We start from the raw sequence: 23552 nt of genomic DNA, 5'->3' as shown, positions 1-23552 counted from the left end.
TTTTGGTGTTGTAGAACGGTAATTTACTGATGGAGAAGAAATCATTTTACACTTTAGTGTCCCTTTAAGTTGCATCAACACTTTTTGATGCACCATTGTGGTCCGGGAACTTATTTGCAACCCGCCGTGGTTGCTCAGTGGCTATGGTGTTGGGCTGCTGAGCACGAGGTCGCGGGATCTAATCCCGGCCACGGCGGCCGCATTTCGATGGGGGCGAAATGCGAAAACACCCGTGTACTTAGATTTAGGTGCACGTTAAGAACACCAGGTGGTCCAAATTTCCGGAGTCCCCCACTACGGCGTGCCTCATAAACAGAAAGTGGTTTTGGCACGTAAAACCCCATAGTTTAATTTTTTAAACTTATTTCCAAAAGTAATTCTAACTCGAGATGAGTTGTTTCTCAAGGTTAGCATCCGAGAGCTTCCCCCTCTTGAGGGAGAATACGTCACGTCCTTTTTTGAGTAGTTGTTCAGCCGGCGCGCTGAACGGAATCCCCGTATTACGTTGCATAAAGATCTTGATATTGGGGAACTTCGCTAGCTCGCTGAGATCAGTTCTACGATCATTGACCCACTGTTGCTCCCCGGTAGATGAAGGAGAGGCTTGAGGCAACTGAAAAAAAAAAATCTTCTTTGTCGCTTTCCTCACTGGTTGCTGGATTTTCACTGCAAAATGCTTCCAGCGCACGGCACTCTTCTTCAAGAAGGTGTAAAGTCGCAGCTCTCCGTTCTTCCATCATCCAGGAGAGCTTGAACTCGGGATGGACCGCCGCTGACCGGGCCAGACCGCGGGATCCTCCGGAACTTGAGAAAACCTGTGTTGACAAAGGAACAATGTATGGCACTGCTGGAAACGTTGCACTTTGAGGTACAAGTTGTATATAAAAACGGACACTCTGTAGTGCGCACGCATATGCGTCCCTACGAGAGCACGCGACGAGATCGAAGAAGCGGAGAGGCACAAACAGATTTCGCTCACCTCTTCGTGACTGCCTCCTGAAGGGCGCTAGCAAGGGGTGTGCCGTAGTTGAACGGCGGGAGGGATCGCCGATACCGCAGCAGAGAGTGAAGCGTTGGCTGCAGGACGCCCATGTACATTTATTGCTCGCCCTGCAATATTTCTAGCGCCTTTGCCACAGCGTACATCGCCTGGAAGAATATAAAAATACAATGAACGCAGTGCATAATGTTAAACAAGTAATCGAAATATACCTTGCAGTGTTCGTAAATGAAGAGAGACTCCTCGTGTTGCAATCATGGCAACGAAAATGTGTCGAACGTTGCGTCCACCCTCCCTTTCGGAACTTCGTTGATGAACCTCAGGACATTGGACGAAGAAGTCCATCGTGTTGCGTTCGGAGTAGGGAGCTCCCTTCCCAAGGATGTCTTTATGGCCTCGGCTGCAAGCACGGACTGGGCTTATTTTATCCAAAGAGTCTTCAGTTCTGCAAGAAATAGTGCTCGCCATTTCGCCGTAGGCCACGTTGCTGCATGCACTTTCGGTATCGACCGAAGCGACGAGGTTCAATGTGTGCGCGGCACAGTTGCGCCGTGGCAGGTGAATCTCGTGAGATGAATAATTGTACGAGCCACTAGATCTCTAACGCCTAAGTGATGCTATTTACGACAATACCTTCATCATGGTCACCTGTTTCTCCAAAGACAATGCGTCACGAAAAGAGGAAATTCGCAACAATAAGTTAGGGCGGGAACGACCTGGTGGTGGTTGAAACTTTTAATACAGCATCAATATCATCTGATGGGCTAGTTGCTTAAACACTACGAAATAAAAGCGCAGACAACTAGGAACAGAATAGGGGACAGGACAGAGCGCTCACTCAATATTTACGTTTTAATGAAGCTGTTAGAGAAAGACATGAAGGAAGTGAAGGTTAATATCGATTCAAAAGGTAAGATACACACGGCTACTAATTACGCAGACACAGATTTGTGGTCTATATAACTCAATAATTGACTTTAAAATGGAAAGAGTCCCATTGAAAGAAGTGTTGCTGACATCAAGTGGACTGTTTATGCTAAAGAATAATTTATATAACTTTTGAGAATGATTAAGATATTAAAAGTCTGGAACCTCAGTGTAAACAATAAGATTAAAACAGGAGCAGCCTTGTAACTCACCTGAAGGCCTTCCAAAAACACTGCGTGGCGTCGCGATGATGTCGTAGGTGTGAGGGCCTGAGAGCCGTTGGCATACAGTCGGTGTGCATATCTCACCTGAAGGCCTGAGAGCCGTTGGCATACAGTCGGTGTGCATATTCTTTCCAGAGACTGTTCATCTATGAAGTGAAGCAGCACACCCAGAAAGCTTTTATGGAAAATAAGAAAAACAGAATGGGTAATCTTACTGTTAGCGACGTTAATCTTGTCAATTAGAAATAACAAAAGGACCTCCACAAGTTCACAACTGTCGCGGCAATTACGGACGCAAATATCCCAGTTGCATTTTTGCGTAGAAGCGCTGCTTAGCAATTTAAAAAGAACTATAAAAATTATAATTTATAATCCACTATGATTAGATAAGAGGGTCAACAATGCTGAGGTATCTGACTTTTTCGTTAATAAGCAACGTTGAGGCCAAATATGCCTCTCGAGCCTTGATTCATTCAGATTCCTCAGCGTCTATTTTGCTTTTTTTTTACGACGAAACGTAAGGACACCGTGCACGGTGCTACACATGACACATATTATGCTTACTCGCCTGCTTACCGTTAAAACTTAAAATATCTCGTTTGTTTGTGAATCTAATTATCTAAATCCTTCCTACGTAAGTTACTATGTCGTATACGAAATATACATATTAGATCGCGAAAGTCGCGCTAATTAGGACGTTATATATATATATATATATATATATATATATATATATATATATATATATATATATATATATATATATATATATATATATATATATACATATATATATGGTTCGAAGAACCGTTCCTGATGATAACATGTCTTCCACTCGCCAACTATGGGTTTCGTGATATGTAGCTTGTTGTCGGCACAACGCGTTGCACAAATGGCAACGCATTCGCGTTGCCATTTTACCGTTAAGGCTTTTCTAATCGCACGGATGTTATCTTTGTATGGAAGTGTTGTGTTTGTTAACCCTTTGTACGCTGCCATCGATGCACATCTATCGGCTGCTTCGTTACCTGGTATCCCAACATAGCTTGGAACCCAGCAGAAACGAATTGACCTCCCGTATTCGTTAAGCGCCACCATGTTTAAAATGTCTCCTATCAGGGGTTAAACGAGAAGAAAGGGGGTTAACCGAGGGGCCCGATTTTTATTAGTCATATCATAACAAGCCAACAAACACTGACACCGAGGACAACACAGGGGAAATTACTTGTTCTTAATAAATGAAATAAGGAAACGATAAATTATTGGAAATTAAAGTGGATGAAAAAACAACTTGCCGCAGGTGGGAACCGAACCCACAACCTTCGCATTTTGCGTGCGATGCTCTACCAATTGAGCTACAGCGACGCCGTTTCCCCATCCACTTTCTTGAGTATTTATGTTCCCTAGTACAACCCTGGGAGTGTTAGCCAGCGCCACCACTCAGAGACCTTGGCGGCGGACGTGGAACGTCCTTTTTGCCGCAGGCGTCACGACAACGTGATCATTTTGGGTGAAGGCAACTGGTCAATAAACCCACACATGCTACCTGAAGGCGTCAATGTTGCCGGATTCGAGATCCTCGTTATGTAATAAACGAGAAGAACGGGGGTTAACCGAGGGGCCCGATTTTTGACACTCAGATTTCAGGTGTAGAGACTGCATTTTTTTTTTGTTTATCAGCGATACTCTTTTTACCAACAACCCATATAGCGAAAACTTCGGCCGTGAAAACAGAGGCGTGTTGTGGCAATCTAATACGTTATTCCCAATTTCTGTTACGACCCCCCCAACCACGTGTTCTTTCGTTTTAGAGTCATCAGTGTAGAATTCCATGTGATATTGATGTTTGTCCTGAAGAGCACGGAATTCTTGTATAATGTGTTCGCGTGGGGTGTCTTTCTTCTTTAAGTGTGTCAATCACCAGTCACATAACGGTTCAAAATCGTACCACGGGGGCAAACGCTGTGGCTTTCTGGCAACCTGGAGGACTTCGCAAGGAATGTCATAATCCCGAACGTATTCCTCATATCGCAGGACAAGCGGTTTAATCATGTTCGGTTTATGTATATAGTGTAGGCGTGAGTTGCATTGTGTGAGGATGTTGTAGCAAATGTGTTGCGGTGATGATTGAATTATCAGTACGTAAGAGAAAGTGAGTAATGCTCTGCGCTGCTGTAATGAGGGTTCATTACACTCAACGTATAAACTTTGAATAGGTGACGTTCTGTAGGCACCACTGGCCAGTCGTAGTCCAATGTTATTTTAGTTGGATCAAGTCGTTGGATGTAGGACTGTCTGGCTGAGCCGTAAACAATGGAGCCGTAGTCTAAAAGGCCGCGAACAAGAGAGCGGTAAATACGTAAAGACACGTTCGGTCGGAACACCAGTGCTTAAGAGATAAAACTTTGAGGATATTCAATGCTTTGTTTGCCTTAATCTTTAGTGTTTTAATTTGGGCTAGGAAGTTCAGTTTTTTGTCAAAGATTATTCCCAAGAATTTATATTCTTGTTTTACCGGCAGTGCCACATCATTCAATTTTAAATCCGAGTCTAAGTACAACCCTCGTTCTTGCGAAAATAGCCCTGGAACAGTTTTCTGAGTTGAAAAGCGGAAGCCATTTTTCTGAGTCCACTCCATTAGGTTATTTATTGTTATCTGGAGTTGCCTTTCACGTGTTGGTAAGTTTTAGGCGCGGCACGCTATTTGCAGATCATCGACGTATATGGAGTGCATAACAGAGGTGGGAATAACTTTGTTGACAGAGTTCATTTTTACTATAAAGAGTGTTGTGCTAAGTACGCAACCTTGTGGCACGCCGTTTTCTTGGATAAATGTGCGCGAGAGCACATTGCCTTGACGGATTTGGAATGTTCTGTTGGACATAAAATCAGCGAGACAGTTTAGCAATTTGCCACGGATTCCTAACGCGGCGAGGTCACGTAAGATTCCAAATCTCTACGTTGTGTCGTACGCTTTTTCTAGGACGAAGAACACTGCCAGGCAGTGCTGTTTGTGTAAGAATGCTTCACGCATTTGTGTTCAAGTCGGACGAGGTGGTCTGTCGTTGAACACCCTTTTTTATAGCCGCACTGATGAAAATCAATGGAGTTCCGTATATGAAGCGTGAAAGTTAATCTCGCATTAACGGCACTTTCATACGATTTCGCCAAACAGCTTGTCAGGGCAATGGGTCGAAAGCTGCTTGGGAATGTGGGGGATTTACCTGTTTTTAAAAAAGGCACAACTATTGCGTTTTTCCAACTTTTTGGCATGCTTCCACATTCAAATGCTTTGTTAAAAAATTTAAGGAGAGCATCTACGGATGCTTGGGACAGGTGTGCAAGCATGGAATAAGGGATCCGGTCAGGACCTGCTGCAGTTTTTTTGCCAGGACAGAGAACACTGTTAAGTTCTTGTACCGTGAATGGAGCGTTGTATTCGTCGCTTGACATGCTAGCAGTTGGTAGTTTCTCCTTTTCTGCCGACAGTTTGTATATTAGAAACATGTTTGTATAGTTAGCCGAGCTGGAGACGTTGCACAAATGCTCCCCAAGTATATGCGCTTGTTCTTGTAGTGTTGTTTGAGTGCCTGAAGGTGTAAGTAAGGGTATCGTGTATGATGAGTAGTCCCCCTTAAACTTCCTACCTGTTCCCACATCCTTTTGGATGTGACGGTGCTATTAATTGTAGATACATATTTTTGCCAGGAGGATTTTTCTGCCTGTCTCCGGATATATCGAGCTTTCGCTTTGGCTTGCTTAAAATTTAGAAGGTTGTTATATGTTGGGTACCTGCGTAAAATTCCCCAGGCCTTATTTTGCTGCTTTTTTGCTACGGTGCAGTCATGCGACCACCAAGGATTAAGCTTTTTCCGAACAACGCCAGAAGATTGCGGAACGGCCTTTTCGGCTGCAGAAATAATACAGTTAGTAAATTTTTCATTAATTTCGTCAATTTCGGCTTAAGTCTGTTAAAGTAAGCTCCTCCAGCCTGGCACTTTCTGTGAAAACAGACCAGTCTGCCATTTGTAGTTTCCAATGGCGCGCTTTGTGAGATATAATGGGTAGCGTTGGGGTTGAGGTTGATTATAGCAGGTAGATGATCACTGCCATATGAAGTCTCCAGTACGACCCATTCAGGAGGAGGAATAAACTTTTATTTTGGAAACAGTATTCCGGGGTAAGCCCCGGTTCTACTCTCGGTGGGAGGTCTCCTCATTCCAGGAAACCTCTTGCCTTCGCTGCCTCCTTGGCCCTGGTGTTATTGAGTTTTATTTGTTTGCATTGATGGGCTTTACTGAAAACTGCTGAGTGCATTTCAGAGTTGAACCAGTGATCTTCCTGCAACTGTTTTATTGAAGTAAATGCTGTATTTTTAATGAGATTGTCAAGTGATTCAGCAGCCTGCAGAACTTAGTTCTGTAGCTATATATATATATATATATATATATATATATATATAGTTTACGTGTGGAAATACGGAAGAGGCTATATTTACAGGCTATTTACACTGGAGCCAGACAGCCAGGCCGACACTCGCTCGCGCCAAGGGCACCGACCAACTTCGTCGTTCTCGCGGCGGCTCGTCTCTTGAGCATTGCTTGATGATATCGTAAGACTACCCCTCCCCCCCCCCCCCCCCTGCGGCAAAAGCGCCGTAACGGTGCTGTTAAATATCCAAGACGCGTGGAGAGTTGTAGGGCTTGAGTCGGGCGACGTGCACAATGTCACTGGTTGTCACAGTGAAGGACGTAGTGGGCGTCGCTAGAACGATTTCATAGGTGACATCGGTCACTTGGCGGAGCACGCGATATGGGCCTGTGTAACAGGAAAGCAGTTTTTCACAAAGGCCAACTTTACACGATGGTGACCAAAGCAAGACGAGGGTGCCGGGCACAAGATGAACATCACGGTGACGGAGGTCGTAGGCTTGCTTCTGTTTGTCTTGAGACACTTGTAGACGAGCGCGCGCAAGTTGGCGAGCATGGTCAGCATGGGCGATTGCACCACGGGCATAATCGCTAATTGAAGCTGTGGCGGACGGAAGCACAGTGTCCAGTAGCGTGGGTTCTCGGTCATACAAGAGGTAAAATGAGGATAAGCCAACAGTTTCGAGACGGGAAGAGTTGTACGCAAAGGTAATGTAAGATAGAGCCAGGTCTCAATCACGGTGGTCGTCTGAAACGTATTTGGATAGCATGTATGCAAGTGTGCGGTTCAAACGCTCAGTGAGGCCGTTCGTTTCGGGGTGGTAGGAGGTGGTAAATTTATGCTGTATTGAGCAAGCACGCATGATGTCGTCAGGGACTTTGGCCGAAAACTACGGGCACGGTCTGATAGCAATTGACGCGGAGCACCATGCATCAAAATGATATGCAGGAGAAAGTCCGCAACATCAGTTGCGCAACTGGTCGGAAGAGCGCGGGTTACGGCGTAGCGGGTCGCGTAGTCCGCCGCGACTGCAAACCACTTGTTTCCTGATGTAGATTCCGGAAATGGGCCGAGAAGGTCTAAGCCGACACGATGGAAGGGCTCGGCAGGGATGTCGAGCGGCTGCAGGTAACCAGCGGGGAGCTGGGAAGGCTTCTTGCCTCGTTGGCAAAGTTCACAAGCGGCGACGTAACGTCGTACGGAACGGGCAAGGCCCGGCCAGAAAAAACGGCGACGTACACCATCATATGTTCGAGATACGCCGAGGTGTCCTTCCGTTGGTGCGTCGTGAAGCTCTTCTAGAACGGTGGAGCGGAGGTGTTTAAGTATTACAAGTAGGAACTCAGAGCCGTCCGGTTGAAGGTTACGACGGTAGTACCGTCGTGGAGGACGAAGAGGCGTAGAGGAGCATCGGCCAGAGAGTGTTCAAAACGGTCGATGTGTGCTCTGATGTAGGCGTCACGACGTTGCTCGTCGGCGAAATGAAGCAGCTGTGACACAGAATACGCAAGAAGCACTGGCAATATTGGAGGAGTCAGAGTCGTCAACAGGGTAACGCGATAAGCTCTCAGCGTCTTGGTGCAGGCGGCCAGACTTGTACACCACGGAATATGAAAATTCTTGTAGCCTCAAAGCCCGTCGACCAAGCCGGCATGTAGGATCTTTTAGCGATGAGAGCCAACAGAGAGCATGATGGTCAGTGACTACGGAAAAAGGGCGACCATAAAGGTAAGGACGGAACTTCGCAACTGCCCAGACAACAGCAAGGCATTCTCGTTCCGTAATGGAATAGTTGCGCTCCGATGGTGCTAGGAGGCGGCTCGCATAAGCAATAACGCGATCCTTGCCACGCTGACGCTGGGCTAAGACGGCACCTACACCATGACAACTGACATCTGTATGCAATTCTGTCGGGGCATCAGGGTCGGAGTGGGCGAGAATGGGTGGTATTAGGGTTGGTGTCTGACACCACGTGGCGAAAGGAATTTCATCCGACCATCTTCGTCGAAATGAGGCCTGACTATTCCTGCGATGATTGGCGTCCCGCACCTCGTGCACAACGAACTTTCTTTCGCCCGACCTTCTTCCACTAGGCCTCGTCGAAATGAAGCGTGACTCGCCATGACCGTTTCGTGTGTCTACCTGTCTGCCGGAAGTCCCGCAGTGTACAGGCCTCTTTTGTGTGTGTGTGTGTGTGTGTGTGTGTGTGTGTGTGTGTGTGTGTGTGTGTGTGTGTGTGTGTGTGCGTGTGTGCGTGCGAGTTTAGAGAGACCCGCCGTGGTTGCTCAGTGGCTATGGTGTTAGGCTGCTGAGCACGAGGTCGCGGGATCGAATCCCGGCCACGGCGGCCGCATTCCGATGGGGGCGAAATGCGAAAACACCCGTGTACTTAGATTTAGGCGCACGTTAAAGAACCCCAGGTGGTCGAAATTTCCGGAGTCCTCCACTACGGCATGCCTCATAATCAGAAAGTGGTTTTGGCACGTAAAACCCCATAATTTAATTTTTTTTTTAGTTTAGAGAGGCCCTTTCTTCGATTTGGACCTAGAAGAGAACTTCCACGAAGCCGTCACGTGCAGAAGAGGCAGACAGGCGTCAACAATTCCAGGAGGCGGGACGACTTCTTCCTTTCAGCAGACTCGGTATAACCAGAGGAGGAGGGGCCCTCTTTCTGTGCCGGTCACGTGACATCTACAGAAGCAAGATCCCGCCCACGATTGTAGAGAGCCTATTTAAGGGGCTCCGAAATGTACTTTAAAACACTTCATGCTCTTCTCATTTTCTTTCATCTACCTTTGAATAAACCGTGCAACTTTCGCACTGGAAATCGTCTCGCCCTTGCTTGGTCGCCATGGTCTACCGGATGCCTGCAGCCCGCCGACAACGCCACGCTACCCAATAAGTAACGTCGGTAGAGCTTCGATAGGCATGCAGGCACCGCTACTTCTCGGCAGCAGTACGATACGCTACCCTGGAGTGCGCAACAGTGATGAGGTTAGGAGAGTGACGAGACGAGTGAAGGCGGCGGCTTCTGCAGTACCCCACAAGAATTGCACGCCTTTCTTCAAAAGATTAGTGAGGGGTCTTGTAGCAAGCATGTGACGCCCCCTCAGGCATAATGTTCGTTCGCCGCCAGGCTCGGTGGCCTGACAAGCTCGGCAGGCAACATTGGTCACCGCGCCGCAATAAACACCGACGAACACGGCTGCTCGGCGGTCAGTCATCGTTCAGCACCACCACGCTGCGGAGCGTCCCTCTAACGGAGGGTGCCACAAGCCCTCCCTTGTTCACGAACCCGGGTGGATCGTGACACTGGCGACGAGGATGGCGACGAGTACTCACGGAGCGTCCCACGCCGCCGCGAGCGGCGAAACACCGCCCCTCGTTGCTGCCGCCATGCCGCTGTACGGAAGGTTCGAGCCGTTCGAGGGACATGGGTCCGCCTGGCAAATTTACGAGGAGGAAGTCCACGTGTTCTTCCGGGCAAACGACACACCCGAGGCCAAACAGCGGGACATTTTCCTGGCCAGCTGCGGGACCCGCGTCTTCAGGCTCTTGCTCGACCTTCTCAAGCCAGCCACGCCGCACGTTGAGACGCTGGGTGAGCTGCTCGCCATATTGAGCTCACATTTCAACCCAGCACCGTCCACACTAATGGAGCGCTTCCGCTTCAACAACCGGAGCCGCCGGGAAGGAGAGACCCTCGGGCAATTCGTTGCTGCGCTACGAGGGTTAGCGAGTGCCTGCGCCTTCGGGGACCCAATGTACTCTCTGCTCCAGGACCGTTTCGTCTACGGAATCAACAACCCCGCCATGCAGATGCGACTCCTGTAGCTTCCCGACCCCTCACTGGACGCCGCCGTGAAGGCAGCGTTGGCAATGGAAATTGCCGCCAAGGACGCCGGCGAGATTTCCCGTGCGACTGGCTCACCGTCGGCGGAAGCGGCGGTCAACGAGATGGCGACAAAGGGCAGTACCTGCGGTCGCTGTGGTGGTGCCCACTCCCCCTCACAGTGCCAGTTCTCTCAAGCAGAATGCTTTACGTGCGGGAAAACTGGGCACCTCGCACGTGTATGCCGAAGGGGGAGGACGAACAGCAAACAGCAGCAGCAGTCTGATTCAAGCCCACGTACCACACAAGCCCGCGGCCAGGGTAGCCGTCGCAAGGGTATGTGGCGGGGACGTGCAGCAGCAGGCTCAAGTTCGTCCGCGGCCAGGCTCCACGTCGTGGCCGAGAACCCGCCGATTTTCGACATGTGGCACACAGGCTTTGTACCGTCGTCTGTGCCGCCGCACATGCTGACCGTCGAAATCTGCGGGCACCCCATTTCCATGTAGCTGGACACAGGGGCCAGCGTGTCAGTAATGGCCGGGAATCTCTTCAAGCGTACTTTCCCCGGCGTGTCCGTCGAGGCTTCGGGCGTGATGCTGCGCAGCTCCTCCGGGAAACTCTCCCAGGTCCAGGGTCAGGCACAGGTCAGCGTTCGCTTTGGCGACAGGGAGGCAACCCTTCCCCTTTACTTAACGAAGGGGTCGTCGCCGACGCTGCTGAGCCGAAACTGGATTCATGCACTGGGCGTTCGTCTGCCAGAGTACCAGGAAGCCAGCCTGCATGTGGTGCAAGACGTCCCCAGCCTCCTGACCCAGTTCAAGTCCCTGTTCCAGCCAGGGGTGGGCACATTTGCCGACACGACGGCTGGCATCCATGTACCTGAGGGAGCCCAGCCACGTTTTTTCAAGCCTCGCCCACTGCCGTTCGCCCTGAAGGACGGGGTCACCTAGGAGCTGCAACGGTTACAGCGAGAGGGCATCCTGGTACCTGTCAAGACATCTGAATGGGCCGCTCCCATCGTACCAGTCCTCAAGCGAGACGGCAGTGTCAGGATCTGCGGGGATTTCTATGTTACCATCAACCCCGTCGCTACCGTCGAGAAGTACCCGCTGCCCCGTATTGAAGATCTCTGGTCAGCATTGTCCGGTGGACAGAAGTTTACCAAGCTCGACCTCAGAGATGGTGCTCTGGTGCTCCAGGATGCCTCCCGGAAGTATGTCACAATATCGACAACTTTGGGGCTCTTTCAGTACACGCGCGTACCGTTTGGCGTGGCCTCGGCCTCAGCCATACTCCAGAGGGAGATGGACAACCTCTTCAGGGGCATGAGGCACGTGGCGGTGTACTTGGACGACATCCTGGTTACTGGCAGCGACGACGGGGACCACCTGCAGAACCTGCGCAACGTCTTGGCACGACTACAGGACGCCGGCCTCAAGCTCAAGCTAGAAAAGTGCGTTTTCCTAGCCCCCCAGTGTTGAGTACTTGGGACATGTCATTTCCCAGGCAGGCCTAGCCCCGGCTCCCCGCAAAGTTGATGCTGTGCTCAAGGCACCTAAACCCCAGAACAAGAAGGAGCTTCAGAGCTACCTGGGTCTCACCAACTTCTACAGGAGTTTTCTGCCGAACCTTTTGCACCATCTACAGGCGCTCCATCTTCTGCTTCGAGATGGCCAACAATGAGTCTCGAAGAAGGAGCAGGACCAGGCCTTCCAGCGCAGCAAGGAGTTAATCACCAAGGCTCCAGTGCTGGTGCACTTCGATCCTGCTAAGCCTGTTGTCCTTACCGTAAATGCGTCGCCGTATGGTGTGGGAGCCGTCCTGGCACACCGGGACAAAGATGGCCAGGAACGGAACGCCCTGTGTCGTTTGCTTCTCGACGGCTTCATGCTGCAGAGCAACGTTACAGCCAGCTGGACAAGGAAGGTCTGGCCCTCATGTTCGGTGTCGAACGCTTCCATTAGTATCTGTGGGGCCGGAAGTTCGAGGCAGCCACGGACCACAAGCCGCTGTTGGGGCTGCTGGGGCCTGACAAGGCAGTTCCTGCACAGGCGTCGCACAAGCTGGCAGCTTACAGTTACCAGCTGGTTTACCGTCCGGGAAAGGACCTGGGACCTGCTGATGCCCTGAGCCGACTGCCCCTGCCAAAGGTGCCTGATGCTGTTCCAGAACCTACTGAAGTGTTCATGCTGGAACACGCGTACCCGGAGGTGCTCTCCAGCTCTGCGGTATCTCAAGCGACCAGCCGGGACCCAGTCCTGTCTCAGGTGGTAAAGGCGGCGTCCCGTGGAGAGGAATTGGTGCAGCAGGCCTATAGCCACAAGGCCGCTGAGCTGAGCTTGCAGCAGGGCTGCCTACTGTGGGGTTCGAGGGTGGTGATCCAACAATGTCTCCGGTCCAGGGTTCTGCAGTTGCTGCACGCGGGTCATCCAGGGATAGAAAAGACCAAGATAGCGACCCGATCTCATGTTTGGTGGCCTGGACCAAGACATCGCTCACTTGGTGCAGAGCTGCCAAATCTGCCAGGAGCATCAGCGAGCCTCGCGTGATGTGGAAATCACCCCCTGGCCGTTCCCACAGAGACCCTGGTCTCACCTACATGTGGATTTTGGGGGACCCTTCAAGGGCCATTACTTCCTGGTGGTGGTGGATGCCTTTTCAAAGTAGGTGGAGGTTCTACCTGTCACCACTCCATCAGCAGGCGCGACCATTGCGGCGCTACGACAGGTCTTCGCCGCCCAGGGGTTGCCGGATGTAATCGTGTCCGACAATGGTCCTGCTTTCGCCAGCGCAGAGTACCTGGCCTGGCTGACGAAGAACGGAATCCGCCGGATGATGGTTCCACCGTACCACCCTGCTTCAAATGGTGCAGCCGAGCGGGTGGTGCAAACCATCAAAGACAAGCTCAAGATGAGCCAGACTGGGGATTTCCAGACGCAGATTGCCCGGGTACTGTTTCAGTACCGGACCACGCCTCACAATGTCACTGGCCGTGCCCCCTGTGAGCTCTTGCTGTGTCGGATGCTCAAGACACCCTTGGACGTCTTGCATCCGGACCTCCGAGCCACAGTGCTTTTGAAGCAGCTGAAACAGAAGCTGGCTGCTGACCAAGGGTGCCATCCCGGGCCTTTGCCAGAGTCGGGAGCTCTAGTTTTCGCCAGCAACTTCCGTCCTGGCCCACCCTGGTCTGCCGGACAGGTGGTGTCTCCTGCCAGCGCCTCATCGCTGCTCGTGCGCAAGCCAGACGGGGCCATGTGGCACAGACACGCCGACCATGTCAGGCCTCGCCTGACATGGACCTGGCCAGCACCCTCGACTGCCACTTCTGAGATCCAGCCCGCAGGAGGACTAGCGGCAGCACCAGTCGCTTCCAGCGGAGCACCACCCACCTCGGATGCGGCAACCGTAGCCAGTGGTGCGGCACCCGATGGACCGGTGTCGAGCCCGGCACCACTCGCAAGGCCGACCACTACGGACCCTCCGGATAGAGCGAGGCTGGCTCAGGCAGCACCCGGCGTTGCCACACCTGACACATCAACACCAGTGCCCAGGCGGAGTACACGACGGTGGAGGCCACCGGACCGTTACTCGCCTGGATAGCAGGCACCGTCGACCCAGCTAGGTTGGAGGCAAAGCCGCATATTTTGAACATGGACGTTTGTTTTTATTTAACAAACAAACTGGGGGTAAGGGGGTGTAGCAAGCATGTGACGCCCCCTCAGGCATAATGTTCGTTTGCCGCCAGGCTCGGTGGCCTGCCAAGCTCGGCTGGCAACATTGGTAACCGCACCGCAATAAACACCGACGAGCACGGCTGCTCGGCGGTCAGTCATCGTTCAGCACCACCACGCTGCGGAGCGTCCGTCGAACGGAGGGTGCCTCGAGCCCTCCCTTGTTCACGAGCCCGGGTGGATCGTGACAGGTCTAGCAATTGTCGCAAAATCTGGAACAAAACGAAGAAAGTACCAGCATAGCCCTACAAAACTTCGAACGTCTGCGGCTGTCTTCGGAACCGGAAACTCTCGGACAGCGCGAGTTTTGTCGGGATCAAGCTGTACTCCGGAAGCGTCAACGAGGTGGCCCAGAAGAGTAATTTGGCAGTGGCCAAAACGACATTTGGACGAGTTAAGTTGCAGCTTCGCCTTTCGAAATACATCAAGTATAGTTGTTAGACGCTCAAGGTGAGTGTCGAACGTTGGTGAGAAGGACGATGACGTCGTCGAGGTAGCAGAGGCATGTGGACCATTTGAAACCTTGGAGCAAGGAGTCCATCATACCCTCGAAGGTGGCAGGGGCGTTGCATAATCGTTGGGTCCCACCTGTTATTAGCACTGGCGTGTTCATAGAGCTTGATCCATTCGTCAACGTCCTGTCCCTCCAGGCCAGGGTCGCGATGCGGGGCAATTGACCGTGAAGATTGGAGCATGTCGATCGTACAAGCCGAAGCCGTTGCAGAGGCCGGCTCGTCACCGGGAGCCATGATGTCAAGCTCTATGTGCCGACTACTTCGGAGTTCCGTGGCGAGTGCGGTGATCGCTAACCTCCACCAGAATGTTACGTGTGGAAAGACACAGACGAAATAAGCTATTTACAGGCTATATACACTGGAGCCAAACAGCCAGGCCGACACTCGCTCGCGCCAAGGGCACCGCGACCAACTTCGTCGTTCTCGCGGCGGCTCTTCAGCATCGCTCGATGATATCGTAATAATAATAATATAATATATATATATATATATATATATATATATATGCACACACACGTCTTGCACAGCGTGCTGTTTATTTCATACGCTAAGAGCCTCACCAGTTTGAGGCTATACAGTAGTCAGCTGTGCAGTATATGCCGTTGATGCCTTCTACAAGGTAGCGATGAGTGACGCTTTTTGCTCTTCGTAGACGATGTCGATCTGATTGACCAGCGACTTCCTGTTCATCACCCCTGCTGATGGTTCCATTGCGTTAACCAAACACGAAAACTGTTCATTGTCAACAACCGAAAAGCACTGCATGACTGCTACCACGAAATTCACAATCAGCCTGACAATGCGACTTTGTTACAGAGCCTTCGGTCGCCTCAGGGCTACAAAACAGGACTCCAGTGTCAGCGTCGAGATACCACCCGCATGCCTCATCTCTCCCACCGGGGGATAAAGCTCGGCTTTCCTCTTCTTGGAGTCCAACTCCTTCAGGGCAACCAGGAGTTTTCTGCGCGCAACAAAAGTTTAAGTTAGGCAGGCTCATTTCAGCGTGATCGGCCCAATTCATTATATATAATGAAATAGACATGCGAAACCAGAATCCCGATACTCATAAAGATGAAAATTACCTCTATATGCTTATGCAGATTTGACGAGGACGTCTTCCTCATAGAATACCCTTTTCTGCAAATGCAGCAAGACACCATAATGTTTGCTGCAGTCTTTTGGCGAGACGAAAACGCGCAAACTTCAGTTAGACGAATACCCGAATACTACTGTGGAGGCGGAAACGCGAAAGTTCTGGCGATAGGAAAATGCGCAAACTACTTGCGATACGAAAACACGAAAACTTTTGACATTACGAAAAACCGAAAGCTACAGTCGAGGCAAAAACGCGAAAACTTCCAACGATACGAAAACACGAAAACTTGTGTCGAGATGAAAACCCGAAAACCCCTGTCGATATGAAAACGCGAAAACTTATGGCGCGACGAAAACGCGAAAACCTTTGGCGACACAAAAACCAGAAAACCTTTGCCGAGACAAAAACCCGAAAACTGCTGGCGAAACGAAAACGCGCAAAGTTCTGACGTCAAGCAAAGTTGCAAACCTCAACCAAATCTGAAAACGTCAGCCAAATCTGAAAACGTCGAGAAATTTGAAAAGTTCAAGCAAGTCTGAGGACGTAAAGCAAAGCCGAAAAAGCCAAGCAAATGTGAAAACATCAGGTAAATCTGCAAACGTTATACAAGTCTGCAAACGTCAAACTAATGTGGAAACGTCAAGCTAGAGTGAAAACTTCTAGTTAGTGTAAAAACGTCAAGCATGGTCGAAAGCTTCAAGCAAGTCTGCAAACGCCCAGCAACTCTGCAAACGCCCAGCAACTCTGCAAACGCCCAGCAAATCTTAAAACGTCAAGCAGATCTCAAAACATCAAGCAAATCACAAAGCTTCAAGCAACTCCGCGGACGTCAAGCAAAGCTGAAAGCGACCAGCCAGTTTGCAAACTTCAAACAAACACGCAAACGTCAAACAAAGCTGCAAACGTCAAACAAAGCTGCGATCAAGCAAGTCCGAAATTGTCAAGCAAGACCGCAAACGTCCTGCAAGTCTGGAAAGTTCAAGAAAGTGGGAAAACGATAAGCAAGTGTGAAAACGCGAGCAAGCCTGCAAACCTCAAGCAAGTCTGCAAACGTACAGCAAGTTTGCAAGCGTTAAGCAAGTCTGGAAGCCTCAAGCAAGAACAAAAATTCAAACAAGTGTAAAAAATTCTAGCAAATCTGAAAATTTGAAGCAAGTCCTCAAACTTCTAGAAAAGCAGTAAACTTCCTGAAAACCCGAAAACTTACAACAAGACTGACAACTGTTAGCAAGACTGACAACTGCTAGCAAGACTGACAACTGCTAGCGAGTCTGAACACTTGCAGCAAGTTTGCAAACGTCCAGCAAGTCTGAAAACTTGAAGCAAGCTGCAAACGCCAAGGAAGTCTGCAAACTTCAAGCAACTGTGAAAACGTCAAGTGAGTCTGCAAACTTCAAGCAAGCGTGAAAACTTGAAACAAGTGGGAAGTTCAAGCCGTGAAAACATCAAGCAAACCTGGAAAAGTCAACATGACAACATCCAGCAAGTCTGCAAACGTAAACCAAATCTGAAAACAGAGCAAATCTGAAAGCTTCAAGCAAGTCTGCGGTCGTCAAGCAAAGTTGCTAACGCCAAGCAAATCTGAAAACATGAGGCAAATCTAAATATGATGCAAATATGAAATCTTCAAGCAAATCTTTTAAAGTCAACCACGTCTGCAAGAGTCAAGCAAGTCTGCAAACATAGAGCAAGTATGCAAACGTAGAGCAAATCTGAAAACATGACGCAAATCTGAAATCTTCACGCAAATCTGTTGAAGTCGCGCAAGTCTGCAAATTTTAAGCAAGTCTGCAAACGTAGAGCAAGTATGCAAATTTAGAGCAAATCTGAATGATTCAAGGGAGTCTGCAGACGTCAAGCAAAGCTGCAAACGTCAGGCAAGTCTGAAAATATGGCGCACATCTGAAAATATGGCGCACATCTGAAAACATGACAAACATCTGAAAACATGACGTCCATCTCTAAACATGATGCACATCCGAAAACACGACGCGAATCTGAAAGCACGACGCAAATTTGAAAACACGCCGAAAATCTTAAAACTTCAAGCAAAACTGAAAAGTTCAAGCAAGTCTGAAAAGTCAAGCAATTCAGAATACGTAAACCAAACCTGAAAACGTAAACCAAACCTGAAAACGTAAACCAAATCTGAAAAGTAGAGCAAGTCTGAAAGTTTCAAGCAAGTCTGTGAACGTCAAGCGAAGCTGCTAACGACAAGCAAGTCTGAAAGCGTCAAGCAAATTTGAAAACATCAGACAAATATGAAAAAAATCAAGCAAGGTTCCAAGCGTCAAGCAATCTGAAACCAATCAGGCAAATATGAAAAAATCAAACAAAGCTGCAAACATCAAGCAAATGTGCAAACATCAGGTAAATGTCAAAGCATCAGGCAAATCTGAAAACATGACGCAAATCTGAAATCTTCGAGCAAATCTGTTAGAGTCAAGCAAGTCTGCGAACGTCAAGCATGTCTGCAAACGTCAAGCATGTCTGCAAACGTCGAACAAGTCTGCAAATATAGAGCAAGTCGGCAAATGTAGAGCAACTCTGCAAAAATAGAGCAAGTATGCAAATGCAGAGCGAATCTTAAAATGTAGAGCAAATCTGAAAGCTTCAAACAAGTCTGTGGACGTCAAGCAAAGCTGCAAACGTCAGGAAAATCTGAAAAAATGACGCGAAAATGAAAACATGACGCACAACCAAGTCGAAAATGTCAAGCAAAGCTGCAAACCTCAAGCAAGTCCAAAGTTGTCAAGGAAGTCCGCAAACGTCCTGGAAGTCTGGAAACCTCAAGCAAGTGTGAAAACGTCGAGCAAGTCTGCAAACCTCAAGCAAGTGTGAAAATGTCAAGCAAGTCTGCAAACATCCAGCGAGTCTGCAAGCGTTAAGCAAGTCTGGAAACCTCAAGCAAGAACAAAAATTCAAACAAGTGTAAGAACTTCTAGCAAATCTGAAAATTTCAAGCAAGTCCTCAAACTTCTAGAAAAACTGAACGCTTCTAGAAAAACCAAAAACTTATAGCAAGACTGACAACTTCCAGCAAGACTGAATACTTGCAGCAAGTTTGCAAATGTCCAGCAAGTCTGAAAACTTGAAGGAAGCTGCAAACGTCCAACAATTCTGAAAACTTGAAGCAAGCTGCAAATGCCAGGCAAGTCTGCGAACTTCAAGCAAGTGTCAAAACACCAAGTGAGTCTGCAAACTTCAAGCAGCGTGAAAACTTGAAACAAGTGGGAAAATTTCAAGTCGTGAAAGCTTCAAGCAAATCTGGAAACGTCAACCTGACAACATCCAGCAAGTCTGAAATGTCCAGCAAGTCTGCAAACGTATACCAAATCTGAAAACGTAGAACAAATCTGAAACCTTCAAGATAGTCTGCGGTCGTCAAGCAAAGCTGCTAACACCAAGCAAATCTGAAAACAGCAGGCAAATCTGAAAAAAATGACGCGCATCTGAAAACATGACGCACATCTGAAAAAGATGACGCAAATCCGAAACACGACGCAACTCTGAAAACTTCAAGCAAATCTCCAAACTGCAAGCAAATCTGAAAACTTCAAGCAAAACTGAAAACTTCAAGCAAGTCTGAAAACGTCGAGTAAGTCTGAAAACGTAAACAAAATCTGCAAACTCAAACCGAATTTCAAAACGTAGAGCAAATCTGAATGCTTCAGCATTCAGATTTGCAAATCTGAAAGCAATTCTGTAAAGGCAAATCAGTTCTGTAAACGCAAAGCAAGTATGCAAATGTCCAGAAAGTATGCAGACATCCAACAAGTCTGCAAACGTCAAGTATGGCTACAAACGACCAGCCACTGTGCAAACGACCAGCAAATCTGCCAACGACAGACAGGAACGACCAGCAGTTCTGCAAACGAACAGCGAGCCTGCAAACGACTAGCGAGTCTGAAAACGTCAAGCAAATCTGCAAACATTAAGAAAGTCCGGGAACATCAAGCAAATCTGCAAAAGTCCAGCAAGTCTCCGAAGTTGAAGCAAGTCTGCAAAGGTCAAACAAGTCAGCAAACGTCAAGCATGCCTGCAAACGTTAAGCAAGTCTGCAAACGTCAAGCCAGTCTGCAAACGTCACGCCAGTCTGCAAACGTCACGCCAGTCTGCAAATGTAAAGAAAGTCTGCGAACGTAAAGCAAGTCTGCAAACATAAAGCAAGTTTGCAAAGGTCAAGCTAGTGGGAAAACGAGAAGCTAGTGTGAAAACGTCAAGCAAGTTTGAAAACTTACAGCAACTCTACAAACGCCCAGGAAATCTGAAAACGTGAAGCAAAGCTGCAAACGTGAAGCAAAGCTGCTTTTAAAACATCAAACAAATCAGCGGACGTCAACTAGATCTGAAAACGACCAGCGAATCTGCAAACGACCAGCGAGTCTGCGAACGGCCAGCGATTCCGCAAACGACTAACGAGTCGGCAAACGGCCAGCGAGTGTGAAGACGTCAAGCGAAGCTGCAAATGTCAAGCGAGTCTGAAAACGTCAAGCAAAGCTGCAAACGTCAACCACGTCTGAAAAATTCAAGCAAAGCTTTAAACGTGTATCGTTAGTAGTGTCGACAGAGTAACAGCCTGGACCAGTTCTCAGCAAACGAAGACACCCCAGCGTTTATTCGTGCTCGTTTTATACCTAGTACAGGAAAGGGCACACAAGTGGCGAGCATGCACCGAAGATGCTACACGCATGCACGTATCACTTCAGCTTATCTACCTGATACATCTTCCTTTCTTGGAAGGAAACCAAACAACTTTAACGTTTTAACGAACAAATGCGCTCAGAAGAATACACAGCACCGTCACCGATTAAAGTTTGCGTACGCAGTTCAGAAGGTTTGGAGCTCACGGAACTTGCACGAAATTGCCGTCATATCTCAACCGCTGTGGTTGTCTTCTTTCGCGCTGGGATCTTCTTGGTTCTCGTGTCGGTGGCGTAATGGCGGGAGCACTCTCGTTGTTTGGTTGTACCTGGCAGGGGGACCCGTTCTCGTGGCTGTCGTCTGGTATGTTGTCATCACTAGGCGCAATGCTAAAAGGCTCAGCCGTAGCCATGAGATGTTGTCGGTTGCGTCGCAAAACGACGCCATCTTCGGTGGCGACCTGGTACGACCTTGGTTGGGCAGTTGCATTAAGAATCTTTGCTTTCGGTGACCACGAGTCTCCTCGTACTCTGACAACCTGGCCTTTTTGTAGCGGTGCAAGACTGCGTCTTGGGGTTCGGTACTGTTCATGTTTCTTTACCGGCTGTCTGTGAGCTTCGATGAAGTCTGGGAGAGTTGTGCGAAGTCGTCTGCCCTGAAGCAACTCCCCAGGCGACTGACCGTCTTCTAGCGGACTGCTCCTGTAAGCGAGCAATCCAAGCCACAAGTCATCGTTCATCTCCGACGTCTTCTTTAAAATTCGCTTTACTATTTGAACGCCTTTTTCTGCGAGGCCATTCGAGCGAGGAAACCGCGGGCTGGGCGTAATGTGTTTAAAATCGTACTTCTTGGCAAACAGTGAAAACTCATGACTCGCAAACTGTGGACCATTATCTGTGCACACTTCAATATGTATTCCATACCGTGCAAACACTGCGCTGAGCTTTCTCACAACTGTTCCCATCGTTGTGTCACTTAGAAGTTCCACCTCTGGAAAGTTGGATAACGCGTCAAAAACACACAGGTACGATTTTCCGGCCCACTGAAAAATATCGACCTCTACTCGGTACCATGCATGTTCAGGCACTGGGCGGTCCATGAGCGGTTCACTTTGCTGCCGATATGCATACTTCTGACAGAGTGCGCACCTCTTGATGTGTGCTTCAATGTCAGCATTGAGACCAGGCCAAAACAGCAACATACGCGCTCGAGATTTGCATTTATTTATTCCCAAGTGACCTTCGTGAATTATTCGAAGTAGCTCAGGGCGCATGCTTGACGGTATCACTACCTTGCATATCCCTTAAGCAACACACCACTCATGACAACCAATTCACTTTCGAATGACTTTAGTGTCCCAGGAACTGGACGACTGCTTTCCAAGCAATGAATGACTTGACTCAAGTTGTCGTCCTTGCTAGTTTCTTCTTCCAAGCGCTTCAATGTTTCCTCGCTGACAAGTGATGACAAAACACTTACCGCGTGAACTTCCACGTCATCGTCGATGTTTGCTTCTAGGTTTTCGACGGACGCTCGATACAGCATGTCAGCGACCACCAAGCGTTTTCCTGGAAGAAATTGGAGTTTGTAGTGGTATCTAAGTAAACGAAGAAAAAATCGCTGCAGTCCGGGCGGCATTTCTCCAATCGGCTTCTCCGAGATTGCTATTAAGGGTCGATGGTCTGTCTCGAGGACAACGTTACGTCCGTACACAAAATGGTGAAACTTTTCGCACCCGAATACAACAGCCATAGCCTCTTTTTCTATCTGGGAATATCTACGTTGCGCTTCGGTTAAGACGCGTGAGGCATAAGCGATGGGCTTCCAAGAACCCTCATGAAGCTGCTAGAGAGCCGAGCCTATTCCATTTTGCGAAGCATCGGATGTTATCTTCGTAATCCGTTTAGGATCGAAAATCGCCAGCACAGGATCTTTGCTCAGACTGTCACAAATAATTTTCCATTCTTTTGCGTGGTTTTCCGTCCACTCAAAGATACGGTCTTTCTTTATCAAGTCGCGATGCAGTTTCGTTCGGTCTGTAATTGATGGCAGGAACTTCGACAAATAGTTTGCGACACCGAGCATGCGCTGCACTGCTTGCTTGTCAGTCGGCGGTGGCATACTTAACAGAGAGCTGACCAGGGTAGGATTTGAGCGTATGCCGTCTGCCGCAATAACGTAGCCAAGAAAAAAGATCTTGCGCACGCCAATGCTGCACTTGTCTGCATTAAACGTTAGACCAGCTTTCTGTGCTGCTTCTAGTACCGCTCGTAACCTCTGATCGTACCCTTGCCTTGTGGCACCCCACACGATGACGTCATCAACGTACACTCGCACTCCTGGCAGTGTCTCGAATATTTCGCTAAGAGCCTTTTGAAACACTTCTGGGGCAGGGGCTACACCGAAGGGCAGCCTCAAAAAGCGGTAACGATCGAAGGGAGTCGCGAACGTACAAATTGTTGACGTTTCATCATGCAGCGGTATCTGGTGAAACCCCGAGTTGGCGTCAAGGCGCGAAAAAAAAAAAAAAACGTTCTCCAGCTAGTTCTGATTCAATATCTTCTCGACGCGGTATCTCTTAGTGCTCGCGCTTGAGGCTGTCATTAATTTACCTCGGGTCCATGCATAACCGTAGTTTTCCGTCCTTTTTTCTGACAATAACTAGTGTACTCACCCAGTGCGTCGGCTGGTCTTGTTTGGCTATAACGCCGGCTTTGACTATGCGGGCAAGTTCTTCGCGCAGAGGCTCCTTCAAGGAAAGGGGCACACGGCGGGCTGTCTGGACGACTGGCACCGCATCTTCTCGAAGAACCATGGGGTATGGTCGCTTGATACATCCAGTCCCAAAAAAAAGTCGTTGAAACTCTTGGACAACTGCCTTGCTGTTGCTTATTCCGATGTCGTTTACGGTGCGCGAGAACAGTTCAAACAGTTCGCTGGCTCGCAGTCCAAGTATGGCATGTAGGTTCTTCTTCACGACGAAGAAATTAATCTTTGCCGTCTTGCTTCCGACGGCCACCGTGGTAGTCATGACTCCGAGATGCTTGATGACTCCTCCGTTGTAAGATCGTAGGATGCAGTTGCTTCCAGCCAAGGGTACAATCGGCTGCAGTTTTTTGTACACAGAGGATGGCACGAGGTTGGCTTGCGAT

The 23552-nt window shown here is 49.0% G+C and overlaps 1 non-coding gene and 2 pseudogenes across 1 annotated transcript; all 3 read right to left on the bottom strand.

The window, feature by feature from the left end:
• Window positions 1–379: 379 nt before the first annotated feature.
• On the bottom strand, window positions 380–11705 carry LOC126524757 (uncharacterized; annotated as a pseudogene).
• TRNAL-CAA (transfer RNA leucine (anticodon CAA)) lies at window positions 3444–3516 on the bottom strand. The gene has a single exon. It is a non-coding gene; the product is annotated as a tRNA-Leu (tRNA).
• Window positions 11706–15216: 3511 nt separating the features above from the next.
• On the bottom strand, window positions 15217–23215 carry LOC140216607 (uncharacterized; annotated as a pseudogene).
• Window positions 23216–23552: the final 337 nt, after the last annotated feature.

This window comes from Dermacentor andersoni, chromosome 3 (genome assembly GCF_023375885.2).
Source record: "Dermacentor andersoni chromosome 3, qqDerAnde1_hic_scaffold, whole genome shotgun sequence".
Classification (NCBI taxonomy): Eukaryota; Metazoa; Arthropoda; class Arachnida; order Ixodida; family Ixodidae; genus Dermacentor; species Dermacentor andersoni.
The sequence above is the reverse complement of the archived record's forward strand: the minus strand, read 5'-3'. Positions and strand labels throughout refer to the sequence as shown.